At 42.9% G+C, this 13,628-nt stretch overlaps 1 protein-coding gene across 1 annotated transcript in view; it reads left to right on the top strand.

Annotated features, from left to right (window-relative positions):
* The window catches only part of Smad9 (SMAD family member 9), a 72,833-nt gene that overhangs the window by 626 nt on the left and 58,579 nt on the right, over positions 1 to 13,628 (top strand). The window lies entirely within an intron of this gene.

Genomic DNA, 13,628 nt, shown 5'->3' with positions numbered 1-13,628 from the left:
GAACCGGCGCCCCCGTGCGCCCCGCGCTGCGACTGCGGGGAGACCTGGCGCGTGTGCGCGCTGGGGCGATCGCGGCGTCGCGGGGCTCCGCGGGCACGCTCAGTTCCCCGAGGCGGCTCCTCTACCCACATTCGAGGAGCACGAAGCAGGCGGGAGAGAGTTGGCGACCCGGGGCCGCTGCGCCGGGTGCGGAGCCTGCGGGCCGTGCTCGCCGGGGAGGGGCGCGGGCCGCGGGCCGAGACGGGGCGACGCCGGCTCTGGGAGCGCCCCAGGGGCGCGGACGCGCAGCGTGAGGGCGCGGGGGTCAGGTGCTGACGCGTCTTCGCCCTGCTGCTGCTGCTTCCTCCCGCCCTCGACCGTGGAAGTCTGAAATGATAGTTTGGAAACACTCCTGTTGATTGATTCTTGGGCAGGAGTTGCTGCTCCTACAGTTGAGGTAGCGCTAGCTTTGGCACAGCAGGAACGTGAGGGCTCGGTCGCGTCCTCCAGGCGTGCGCACACCCAGGAGGACCGTGCAGAGCTTTCAGTGGATCCAGCTTACAAGGGCCGCTTCAGCGGCTCTCTAGATTTCTCAGACGATGTTTTGGAAACGTGGATCAGCAAGAGTAATGGGAGATGACTAGAAATCGTAAGACGTTTAAAAATGCTGCCCCTTACGCAGCGACTTAGCGTTTGCATCTTTGGTCTGGGGAAAGGAAGTGCGAACATTGCAGGCACATCTGCTGCCCTGGGGCGCCGGCCGTGTGAGGGAATGCCACTGGGTGTTTATATTTTAAAAAGAACTAAAAAAAATAAGACCCAAGCATTATGTACTCGAAATAGACAAGGATTCAATAAACGAGTTTCCCCATGTTTGTAGGAAACCCTAAATATGATTTTGGACCACTTTCAAATTTGTGGTTATCTGGGACATGGCAGATAAGAAACCTGTGAGGTAGTTTATAAACAAGGAGCGTTTTAAATATGACATTGTGACAGAAGTTTCAAATAATACACCAGAAAAAAAAAACTTTTAGTGGTTGTAATCGCCTTCAGCGAAGGCAGGAGCACTGTCCACCACATATCCTTAGGCCTCTGTCTGTCCTGACGTAACCAACTCCATTTTTCTACTTGACTAGCCATCTTTGCCAGAGTTGTTTTATGCTGGAGCTCTGTGGTTTGAAGCTATGCTTAAGAGAATGTCAACATGCTCTTGATCAGGGAAAACTCATTTTTATCAGTACTGTACCTTGTTTACTAATCATCAAAAGATCAATTGTAGGTTAACCCGCTGAGAGCACTTCCAGCACCTTGGTTCATGAACATCTTTGCCTGATTCTAGCTGTAAACCAAACTGGACGAGAACTGAGTCAAATTCAGTGCCGAGGGTCAGCGTTGACCTTATGGGGAAATTTCATACAGTTCTCGTCTAGTCCAGTTGGGGACCAGAATTGTGCAGAGGATTGAGTTTGTGAACCAGAGCATTACTTACATACAATTCTAACATCTTTGATACTAGTCTTTTAAAAGTCAACATAAGCTCCTTGAGTTTTTCCTTTAATCTTTTTCCTTCCTATTTATATATCCCTATACAATGAGTAATCTGAAGGTATTCACAGGTATTAATTGCTGCATCTCTGACTACCTAAGGCATGAGAAAGGTTTTGTTTTTGATGAAAGACTACTAAGGATAGCTGTAAGAAGTAAACAACTCAAATTTGTGTATGCTTTCTACTGTGTCCAGTTAGAGAGAAAAAATTAAGAAATTTATAAGATGAAAATATTCTATTTCAGTTGTGCAAATAGTTTAATTCTGATGAATAAGGGTGGAATATGCTTTACTTAATTGGAGAGATGGTGTTTAGAACTTTTTTTTTTTTTTTTTTTTCCCCCGGAACCAGGGGTTGAACTCAGACCCTTGCACTTTCAAGGCAAGCACTTATTCTACTGAGCCATCTTCCTGGCCCCTAGAGAGATGGTGTTTAGTGAGTGGTCACTGTAGCATTAGTGTCTGTCTGACTTTTTATATAATAAACAAAATAACTATTTCATAATTTTCAGCTTTAATATGTTGTAAATACTGTAATATTTAGCTCCAGGATATGCTCTGATTTAAGGGAAAGTAAATATGGGAACAAATAAGTGCTTTGGGTTTTTATTTGAAAACTATACCACAATAAATTTTAAGGATTTTTCTAGGGCTGGCCAGATAACTCAGTGGATGAAAGTGCCTGTTTAGGCAGAGCGCAGTGGCAGGGATTGATCCCCTGTGTGCCATGCTAGCTCGGCCCCCGGGCACACTGAGAGGGAGATTGAAACTGGGCGTGGTGCGCACACCTGTAATCCCAGCACTTGGGAGGCTGAAAACAGGAGAATCATTACGAGTCTGATCTACATAATAAGACCCTGTACTAAATACATCAACAAAATAAATTTTTTAAAAAGAATTTTCTTTCTTTTGCAATACTGGGAATTGAGCACAAGGTGCTCTGGCTCTGGGCTGTATTTCCGAGCCCTATTTTTTTTTTTTTTCCATTTATGTATTTGCTACAGGGTCTCACTACACAGCGTGGACTTGTAGTGATACTCCTGTTTTCAGCCTCCCAGCACTGGGATTACAGATGTGAGTCACCAAGCATGAACTCTGTCGCAGGCTCAGCGCACCCTGGGGGTGGGGTCAGGGCTGCACTGGGGATTGAACCCGGCCCCTGTGCTTGCCAAAGTGCAGCTGTCTTGCCAGCCCTCTGGGCCGTTTTTATTTTTTATTTCGAAACAGGGTCTCACTAAGTGCCCAGGATGGGCTCAAGCTTTCTTGTCTCTGCTCTCCAGAGCGCTAAATTTTAACCTTTTAATGAAACTTAATGCAGACTTTCTGTTTATTTCTTTTAAATTTTGTTTTGTGTATTTAGTACAGGGTCTATAGGGTCTCACTATGTAGATCAGACTCATAGTGATCCTCCTGTATTCAGCCTCCCAAGCGCTGGGATTACAGGTGTGCACTGCCATGCCCAGTCTCAGTCGCCATCTCAGCACGCCCCTGGGGCAGGGCCAGCACAGCATGCCAGGGATCGAACCCCGGCCGCTGTGCTGTGCCGTGCCTAGCAGGCACTTTAGTCCACTGGGTTATCTGGCCAGCCCTCTGTTTATTGTTTTAAACATTTGGAGAGGAATTCAGAACCAGGGATATGTTCAGAATAAAACAGTAAATGTAATAGTACATCAGCAACATGAATCTCCTTAAGTTGTTGTGATTTTAGGTTGCTGGATTTCTATTTTCTAGGTTACTGTTGCTAGCAAGTTGAAAAGTTATTCTTTAAAAAAGACAGCAATTTCCTGGGTACTTATTGTAATAGTGTTTTGTGTTATTCCAGTGAATATCTATGTTAAGAATAGAGACATAGCTAAAAGTAAATAAATATTCCCTGTAATACACTAAGCTTTTAAAGTAAACATTTTTGTAAATATTATCTTTTAGAAAACTTGTGTCAACTGATGTTATTAAGATGTCGAGATACTCGTTAGCTTCAGAGGCTAACATACCAGAAAGCCAGACACTCCTCTTGCTGGGCCAGTGCATCCTGCCACTTCCTACCCCAAACCATGCCAGGCCCTTTCGTCCTCATTTGTCTCAGCAGCTGTCCTCCTTTGGTGTCAGCCTTGGGCTGACCCCGAATCACTTTTCCAGGCTAGTCTGAAAGTCAGAAAGTGAATTATGCAGCATAACCTGACTGTCGTCTATGTGCACCTTTATTCAAGCTGAGCCTGAGTCCCCTTTCCTGCCTCTTTCCCTCCCACAAGTTCCTCAGATTTATCAGCAGCTTCCTCAGCCTGTATGTGTGTGCGCACGCGTGAGTGCGCGCTGTCTTCATGGAATTTTCTGTGACGACCATGGTGCCAGGCGTGTCTCCTTTGAGCTCCTCTGGCTCTTCGTGTTTCACACTCCTGGCACGTTGTTTTGTATTAAGTTACTCATACACTAATTTATTTCTTCCCCTCAGACAATGCTTACAAGATCCTTTCAGGAAGGGGCCGTGTTTCATCTACTTTTTCAGTCCCTTAACGTTGACCACATTGCCCTGTGTAGCAGTCAGTGAATAAATATTAATTAAATGACGAATCTTTTCATTGAACCTGTGGTCCCTTTGGAAAGTAAAATCTATAAAACATTCTACCCATAGAACAGACCTCAGAGGTCCACCTTGGAAGAAGTCAGTGTGAAACCAGAGCTGAGGACTTGTCATAAGGCTCCAAGGAGTGACTCAAATCCCCCAGTCCAGTTGAGCCTCCTCCAGAATATTGTGGCTGAGCATGAGAGTCAGAAAAGCTCTATGATACTCTTATTGCATTAGCAATTTTCCATATCAGATTCACTACATACACAATGGAACCCATTTAGCAAAAAAAAAAAAAGCCCCAGATTTTAATGTGATATGGCTACCAAAGTGAAACTTTAATGTGATTCCTCAGAAAATTGCTAACACGATATGCTGACTCTTGCCTCCCCCCAAACAGCCACATAAAAACTGATACTGTTTTTAGTGTATATGTTTCAGATTATGCTCATAAAGAAACAAAACAGGCTGCTTCTGAGATGAGCTTCTGCTTTGTTCAGGTTGGGCACATGAAGGGTCTCCTTCTAAGCAGTGTCAGAGAGCCGAGTCCTCGCCTTCCTCCATGCCCTGCTCATTAGATCAGACACAGCACAGAGTCCTATCTTCAAGTGCATCTGTACTGTTCAATGATTCAGTATTAATAGAGTTAATATACAGGTACGTGAGAAGTAGAATCTGTTTAAAAGAGAATGCATGGATACTATATTCAGTTGAATAGTTTTAATTGGTACATTCTAATCCACTGGAAACCAATTCCCAAGAATCAGAGTCTACATTATAAAATTTAAATTGAATTTGGTTTAAAATAAAATGCTGAAATATTAACAAATAGATTATAACTATATGTGCACAGGAACATAGCACTTTAGAAGTCATAAAGATGAAAAGATTATGCTACTTCCCCCTTACTCCGCAGTCCATATTTACTTTAAATAAAAAAATATAAATGTAAAAGAGACTGTCATAGTTTTTTTCCCTGTAATAGCCATTTCAGTTTCCTTTTTAAATACTAAATATCAACCCTCTTCTATTAGCTGATGTCACTGATGGGATTGTCTTTATATGAACTTCCCCTTAATATTTTATATCTGACCACTTCCTTTTCTTCTTTCTCCAATATAAGTTTGAAGGACTATAAATAGGAAATGTGTAGCCCCCATTAGGAAATGGCCAAGTGCTGTAATACTGAGAAGAAACCTTCGGTGTACAAACAGTGGGATTACCAGAGATGGCCATTCACTCCAAAATTCCTTTTCTCAGCGTTTTGCCAACGAGCAAAGTAAACACATGCTCCTGAGGCTGCTCAGAAGTGTTGGCGGCATCTAGAATTCTCAGCCAGTGTGGTGTTACCGCTTGGCTCTGACAGGCCCCCCAGAGTGTTTATCATGTTGAGGGCTTGGTCCCCGATGCAGCAGTGCTCAGAGGTGGGGCCTGGGGAAGCGATCACGTCATGCGTCATGGAGGGACCAGCTGCACCTCGGCAGCAACCCACTGATGAGCTCACCGCTGAAGGGGCTGGTAGGTGACGTGGGGACTGGTTGGAGGAGTGGGTCACTGAATGTGATCTTGGGGATGGAACCTTTTCCACAGCGTGCTGTGCTGCGCCTCCTCCAAGAGGCATGCTGCCTCTCCACAGGCCCAAGCAGTGGGGGGGGGGGTTGCAAGTGACCTCAGCCTGCAGCCATGAACCAGGATAAGCCTCTTCTCCTGGAAGTTGGTTGATGTCAGGAATTTTGTTACAGTGATGGAAAGCTGACTAGCACAGATGACAGCTTAGGGAAGGTTCAGCAGTAGTGGCAGTGGGGGAGGGAACAGGAGCCCGGGCTTGGTCCTGGTCTCACATCTCTAAAGTCTACCTTTTGCTTTCCAACCTGCTTCACTTCCTGAAATAGCTTCTTGTACACAGTCTAAGATTTTTCACTTTAAATGTGTTAAATTGTTTAGGGGCCTGCCTGTGTTTGCCTTTGTGTGTGTGTGTGTGTGTGTGTGTGTGTGTGTGTGTATTGATTTGTTTGTACAAAATGCAGTGATTGTGCCCTGGTTACTGGAGTTTCTGAAGGATTTTATCCTACTAACTTTCTGTGGGACATGGTGAGTGTGGAGCAGAACTGCAAATCTTTTAAAGGAGAAGTTGATGAATGGTAGCATTTCACTAAAGTGCCAGGCATTGCTTTCTGATATTATTATTATTATTATTATTATTAAGCAGTGGACCCAGGGCCTTTACCCTGAGCTACCCTCCCTCCCCTTTATTGAGATAAGGTCTCACTAATTTGATAAGTTTTCCAGGCTGAACTGTAACTGACTTGATAGTACTATGTTTCAAAAAATAATAACCCAGAAAAGGATTTGAAGATTCCATCAGTTTTTATTTTACCTCATAATAGAATATTTTCTCCCATTACTTGTACTTAATTATAAATCTGTGAATTTACCTTTTTTTTTTTTTTTTTTCTGTGCTGAAAATCACACCAAGGAGAGTTGGTTTGATAGGAGGAGTTATGTAGACATGTAGGTGACTTTAAAACTTGGACACCAACCCAGGTGTGAAAGTTGAAGGCACCAAACCATGCAGAGGGCAGTGCTGTAGAGAACAGGTTGGCAGAGCCCATGGCGAGCACGACACACTTGGCCCAGGGTGGCCAGGAGTAAAGGCCACCTGCGCAAGCTGTGGTGAGTGCTTACCACTTGTTCGTACGGGAAAACAAACGCTGATTTCCGAATGTGCCAGGGAAACGAGGTACAGCTTGTTCATAAAGTGAGACTGTTAGTGATTCATGGTAGGACTAATTAATGTTAATGAGTAACTGTTAGAAGCCAAAAATAGTGGTAATGAATGTGGAGAGTGGTCAAACGCTCTAAGCCAAAAGATTTTAGGTCTCCCGGAGTAGTTTTCTTTCTCTTGATATATTTTTATTGTGCTTTTTTGTTTTTTAATGGCAGCAGAATGTCATTTTCAGGAGCAGGAGCTGGATTAGCTGTCTGCCAGCCCTAAACCTTTGTGTATGCATATGCCTCCCCCACGCTTGCTGACTAATTATATGTTTTCAGAGCAGTCATTGGGGGTTGGCTGTGTTTGCAAACACTAACACGTTAGCACCTAGATATTATTTCAAAGGAGTGGCACTGTCTTTGTCTCCTATTGTCATTGTCTGTAAACTATTTTTGAGACATTCTAAACATACTTCTAAAAAATTGTGTTTTGGTTTTATTTTTGGTGTTTAAAATGTTGGTATAGTTGGACAAAGCAAATGCTTTAGAACATGAGACTTTTAAGCTTATGAGATTTTATAGGTTATTAATTCAACTTTTATTTACTCTGTGTCTGTTGTATCTCATTTGCTGTGATGCCCCAAATCAGGCCCTGGGGACCACACAATGAAATAAAATTAACAAAAAAAGAAAGAAAGAAAGAAAGAAAGAAAGAAAGAAAGAAAGAAAGAAAGAAAGAAAGAGAAAGAAAGAAAATTAACAAAACAAAAATGAAATCCTTGTAGGACTTACATACTCCTTAGAGTGAAAAGGCTAAGGAAAGCAGGTGTCAAAATGTTTCCCAGTAGTAAGATTATTTAGTAATCTCCCCCATTACAACCTACATGGATTTATTTCTCTGTTTTTCCTGATCAGAATTCCAGTTTTTGTGTGTATAAGTTTTGCGGCACTCTTGACAAGGATAGTGAAGATGATCCCATTTGAGGTCTGGGAATATAAATAGAGACAAACTAGAAGACACAGTTGTAATAGACCCTGAGAACGTGGGGATCCTGAGGCTACCCCTCAGTTACAGGAATGCTCCGCATCCTACATCCCCTGTTTTTCTCAGTGACCCTCTACTGGCTCAGGAGTGAGCTCAAATCCTTAAACTTCTCCCAGGCTTTCAGTGGCCCTGGTGTAAGGTGGCTCCCATACTTCCTGGAACAGGCTGTGTAGGCGAAGAATTATTCAGGTTTAGCCAGTGGCCAAAACCCAAAGCAAAACGTGTATGGGCTCCAAGAAGAGCATGCAGGGTGGCAAGGCTGTCTGGAGGAGATGGAAGACAGCGTGGTGCGACTCCTCCTGTGGGTCACACTAGCACAAAGCAAAGCAGATGTCATGGCAGTTGACGTTTCATCTCCACAGCTTTGTAGGTGTCTTTAGCAATTAAAAGTCTGTGTGTTCCCAAACAGCAGTCCACGGCACAGCTTATTAGTGACTCTTCTTTATCAGCTTGTAAACTCTACCCCTCAGGCGGCCTATGGCCAGAACACCCCAGGCCCTCATGCATTTCTATAAAACTTTTTACATGGCCCACTCAACAGTAAAAGAACATTTAAAATACTATTTATAGCCATATAAATAGTCACCGGAATAATTCAGCATTTTCTACACTATCTAGGTATTTGCATCCAAGTTGCTGTTTCTGTGTAATATCACTTCAATTTTTATTTTATTATGTTTGCACTACACAAGGGTCACATTCCTTGTGGGGGTTGGCACATGTACACAATGTTAGGTGTTGTCAGTGGTGCAGCAGAGAAGCAAAAGTGAAGAAGGCAGTGATGGGGGCTTTATAAACTCTGAAGACACAGAGAGGATCAATGACAGGTGATGGGGGGACCCTCTGACTTGAGACAAAGGATTGCTGGGGTTATCTAGATTTTTGCTAGGGGCAGAGATTGAGGGACAGGTTTAATGAAACTGAGGAACTGATGGGGCCTCCCTTGTGATGTGGGAAAAGTGAAAGGACATTGTGTCTAAGACTGGTGGTAGGAGTGAAGCAGGAGGTGGTGTATGTGAAGATAAGCTGTTGTTTTGGGGCTTCGGCCGTGGTAGATGGTCACCAGAATAATTCAGCAATTTCTACGCAGGCCAGAACCTCTCACAGCACATTCCAATTGCTTGTGTCTATCCCCCATCCCTTTCTTCCTCCTCCTTCCCCTATCTTTTGATCCTCTTCATTCCTGAGAATGATCTAGCCCCCTAGTTCTTATTATCTTTTATTTTGCTCTTTATTTTTACATACGAGAAACAATATGACATAAATATAAAACTATAAAAGCTTGTGCATTTGATTTATTTCAGTTAATATTATGGTCTCAAGGTGCATCTATTATTCTACAAGTAACTGAAGTTAGTATTTCTTTATGGTAGAGTAGTTCTTCATGCATGTAAATACCACACTTTGTTCACTCATTCATCTGTTGATGGGCTTATATGGGCTGCTTCCAAGATTTAGCCATGAGAAATTGGCTGCTATAAACATGGGAATGCAGGGGCCGGGGAGATGGCTCAGTGGGGCCGGGGAGATGGCTCAGTAGGATAAGTGCTTGACTGGCAAACACAAGGATCTGAGTTCAATCCCCGGTTCTGCAAAAAAAAAATAATAATAATAAAAAAATAATAAATAAAATAAAATAAAATAAACATGGGAATGCAGGTATCACTATGATATGAAGTCCTTATCTTTTTCAAGAAGATGCCTAGAAGAGGAATACTTGGGTCAAGAGGAATTTCTGTTTTTCTTAATCTCCCATACTGATGTTCATTGTGGTTATACTAGTTTACATTCCCCTAACAATGTAGAAGGGTTCCCTTTCCCCTGCAACCTCTCCAGCGTTTGTTATGTTTGACTTCTTGGTGATAGCCATTCTTTCTGGAGTAAGATGGACTCTAATTTTTGTTTTAGTTTTCATTCCTCTCATGGCCAGAGATGTTGAATTTTTTTTTTTTCATTTTTCTATTACATCTGGTGCCAGGACCTCAAATCTTGTAATGAAATTGAAAGGGAAGAAGTATTCCAAAGTCATTCTAGAAGCACATGTTACCCTGATTCCAAGAGCAGATTAAAACACAAAACAACACAACTACGGGCCAGTCTTCCCAATCAACATAAACACAAAAATCCTTACCAGATACTGGCAAACAGAATGCAACAAATCATCACTTTAAGCAGACAGACTATTAAATGTTCAGGATGTAGGGAAAACATTATATAATCTTGTCTTTCAAAGAAATTTATTGTGTCACGTTAACTCAATGAGTTTTAGGGCAGAAGATAGACTAATTGCAAAGGGCTTAATAATAAAATGGTTGACATTGATAAAGCTGGCTTTCATCTTTGTTCACTCAACATATAACAATTTCTCCTACAAGCCACATCTGAGGCGCTGGGTGGTACAGACCATGCTGTGCTCTGGCCTACGGTCATTACTTTAGAAGAAGCTCAGTGTCTCTGGGGAAAGCTACCAAATGCAGGGTCCAGTGTGGCATCATGAAGCTGTGCACAAGCTGCTCTGAATGCCCGGGAGGCACAGGACACCTGCTGCCGTTGCTGTCTAGGGACCCCCAAGGGAGGTTTCCAGAAAGTTGGCTTCCAACTTTTTTCTGAAGGTGCAGCAGAATATCACTGCTTAGGGGCCCCTGGGTGCAGCGAGAGGTAGGATGGGTGAAGGGAGCAGGAGGATAAGTGACGCTCATGCAGGTGATGGAAGCTACACTGTGAAGAGTCCTGTTTGAAACTGATTTTGCAGACATCAGCACACACTGCTCCCACCCCACTGTGTGTACATTTTTTAAAAAAATGCAAATGTGTACTCAACAGTAGAAGTCTGGGAGAAGCATTTAAAGGATAAATATGGTGTCTTTAATTCCAGATCACAAAAGTAATGCCTGTCCAACTCTGATGCAGGTCCTTGCAAGGTGACCTGTTGGAGTGTGGCCAGGATCCTGTCTGGACCTGGGATGAGCTCCTCCAGGAGGCTGGACAGGAGGACACTCTATGGGGAATGGCTAGTGAAAGGGGAGGCAGTAAGGTACATCTGAACAGCCTTACAGGGGATGCCAGGGGTGGAACATGCTTACGACATGTGTGCCAGGGACCACTGGGAGGATTGGTGGCCTGTTAGATGTAGGGTTGAAGAAGAGAGAGCAATACAGTTTGCATGCACTCGAGTGGCCTGAGTGGAGAGTAGCTTCTAGCTTCTAGCGTGGGCAGTGGTTAGGGAACAGAGAGGCTGGCAGCTTGGATGTCGCTTTGCCATTACTGCGTCCGCCAGAAGCATCTGCCTGTCCCAGTTGGGTGCTCAGATTTGCTGTAGTCTTTGAAATCCCATAAGCATGTTCATTTAAACTGAGTCTTAAAAAAAAAAAATCACAATAGGTCTGTGAACTTGTTTCTCTTTCATCTCTGTTCTAATTCTGAGATGTTTTTCTTTCTTTCTTTGGGACCTTCTTATTCCTCCAGTGAGGCATGTGAGGAAAAAACAAGTACTAGTTGGTAATAATGAAAAATGTTAAAGTAGTTCACATTTTAGAAGTGCGTTTAGGGTTGGGGTATAGCGCAGCGGCATCAGTGCCTGCCTGGCAGGTGCAAGGTCCTGAGTCCAATCCATGGTACTGAAGTGCCCTGACAACCCTCCTCTCAGTACCTCTGAACACACATTGTTTCCATTTTACAGAGGAAGAAACTACATCAAACCGATTAATTACTTTAATGTCACAATTAGTGGTGGAACTAGCATGCAGACTTAAATCTTTTCCAAATGCTGCACTTTATCCATTTTATCATACTGTAGTACCAGTTAAATTGTGAGCCCTTCCAAATCTGGATTAAAAATGTCACAGCTGGGCTGGTAAGATAGGTCAGCAGACTAAGCGCCTACTTTGGCAAGCGCTGGAACCAGGGTTCGATCCCCGCTCCCACATGCCGCACTGGCCCCGCCCCCATGATGCGCTGTGTGGGCACAGGCGTGGTGGCACACACCTGTAATTCCAGTGCTGGGGAGGCTGAAAACAGGAGGATCAGTAGAGTTCAAGCTGTATAGTAAGACCCAGTATCAAATACATTTTTTAAAAAAGAATGTTTAATTATGCTTTTAGTATCAACAATACCACGTGGAAAAAAGTAGCATTCTAAGTCTACCTTAAAGTGGCCCAGATTGTTAGGTATGTCCTTTTGATTTGCTCTTTGCTGCTTTAATACCTGTTTTACACATTGTTCACTCTATATTGTATAAATAAAATAGTAAACAAGCAATGAAAGAGTCATTTTGTCCTCAAAAGAAATGTTTGTAAGAGCGCAGGCCCAGCATGTAAGTGAGACCACCTGGGGCCCACAGATCCTGAATAGACCCAGAGCCCAGGCCTGGCATGTGAGTGAGACTGCCTGGGACCCGCTGAATCCTCATTCGACCCAGAGTACAGGTCCAGTGTGGAACCCTTCAGCAGAACTCCCTTCAAAGAGGCTGGAGGCAAGATCCACCCAGCTGATTCAGAAGCAGAACATCTTGTCAGAGTGACACAAAGGGTTCAACTCCAAGGGCTGCAACAGGAAGAAGTGGAGCACAGCAGCCAGACCTCAGCCAGATCCAAGCAACACCCACCTGGAGGAAACTGAACTTTGTAGATCCAGACCTGGTGCTAAGGTAATAACTCTATCTAAGCTCTACACCAAAGGTCAGAAGACAGCAGTATACAAAATGACAAAGAGAAGGAATAAAATGCAGTCTCAGGCCCCGAGTCCAGCCAGAACAAATGAAGGAGACACTAGCATAGAGGAAACTGGAAATCACATACCTGATATCTCTGAAATACTAGCCTTGGAAGTAAAGAAACAACTGCAGAAAGGCATAGAAGAAATCAGATCAGAAATAATTTCTGAATTAAAAAATGTAGTGATAACTATAATCAAAGAAATACTAAGTGCTTCTAAAGAATGCACTGATAAAAAAATAGAGCAGAATATAAAAATGATGGAACCCCTGAATAAGCAATATAGGAAAGAAATAGAATGTATGAAACAGACTCAAAGTGATATACAGGAAATTAAAACCTCAATCACAAGCTGGCAAAACCATTTGAGTGAAAGTGAAAATAGACTTTCTGACCTTAAAGACACCATTGCAGCTATTGAAAAAGTAAGAAAAGATGTCTTAATAAAACAACTAGGATGCAGGAAAAAATAATTCAGTACCTGCAAGATGATGCAAAGATGAATAATGTGAGACTAATAGGCATCAATGAGAAAGAAGGGGTCAACACAAATGATATAAAAAGAATATGGGCAAAAGTAATAGCAGAAAACTTCCCAAATATGGGGCAACAATCTGACATTCATGTAAGAGAAGCATATAGAACTCCAAATAACATCGACCCAATTGAAAACACACCCAGACATATAATAATCAAGATCCCAGAAATTCAGCACAGGAACAGTATACTAAAAGCCGCTAGAGAAAAGAAACAGATCACATTAAAAGGAAAACCCATTAGAATAACAGCAGATTTCTCTTCACAAACCATCAAGTCAAGAAGAGCATGGAGCAAAGTACTTCAAGTCTTGCAAGAAAACAAATTCCAACCCAGACTACTATACCCTGCAAAACTCTCTTTCAAGTATAATGGAGAAGTGAAATACTTCCCATGACAAAGAACAACTAAAGAATTTCATGATGACAAAGCCAAGCCTACACAGACTACTAAATGATGTTCTAGGGAGGGAGCAAATGGATCACAGCCACATGAATGAGAATGGAAAGAACCCACCAAATAGGGCAAACA

This window comes from Octodon degus, unplaced genomic scaffold (genome assembly GCF_000260255.1).
Source record: "Octodon degus isolate 3935 unplaced genomic scaffold, OctDeg1.0 scaffold00038, whole genome shotgun sequence".
Taxonomy (NCBI): Eukaryota; Metazoa; Chordata; class Mammalia; order Rodentia; family Octodontidae; genus Octodon; species Octodon degus.
Note: the sequence above shows the minus strand (reverse complement) of the source record. Positions and strands in the feature narration are given on the sequence as shown.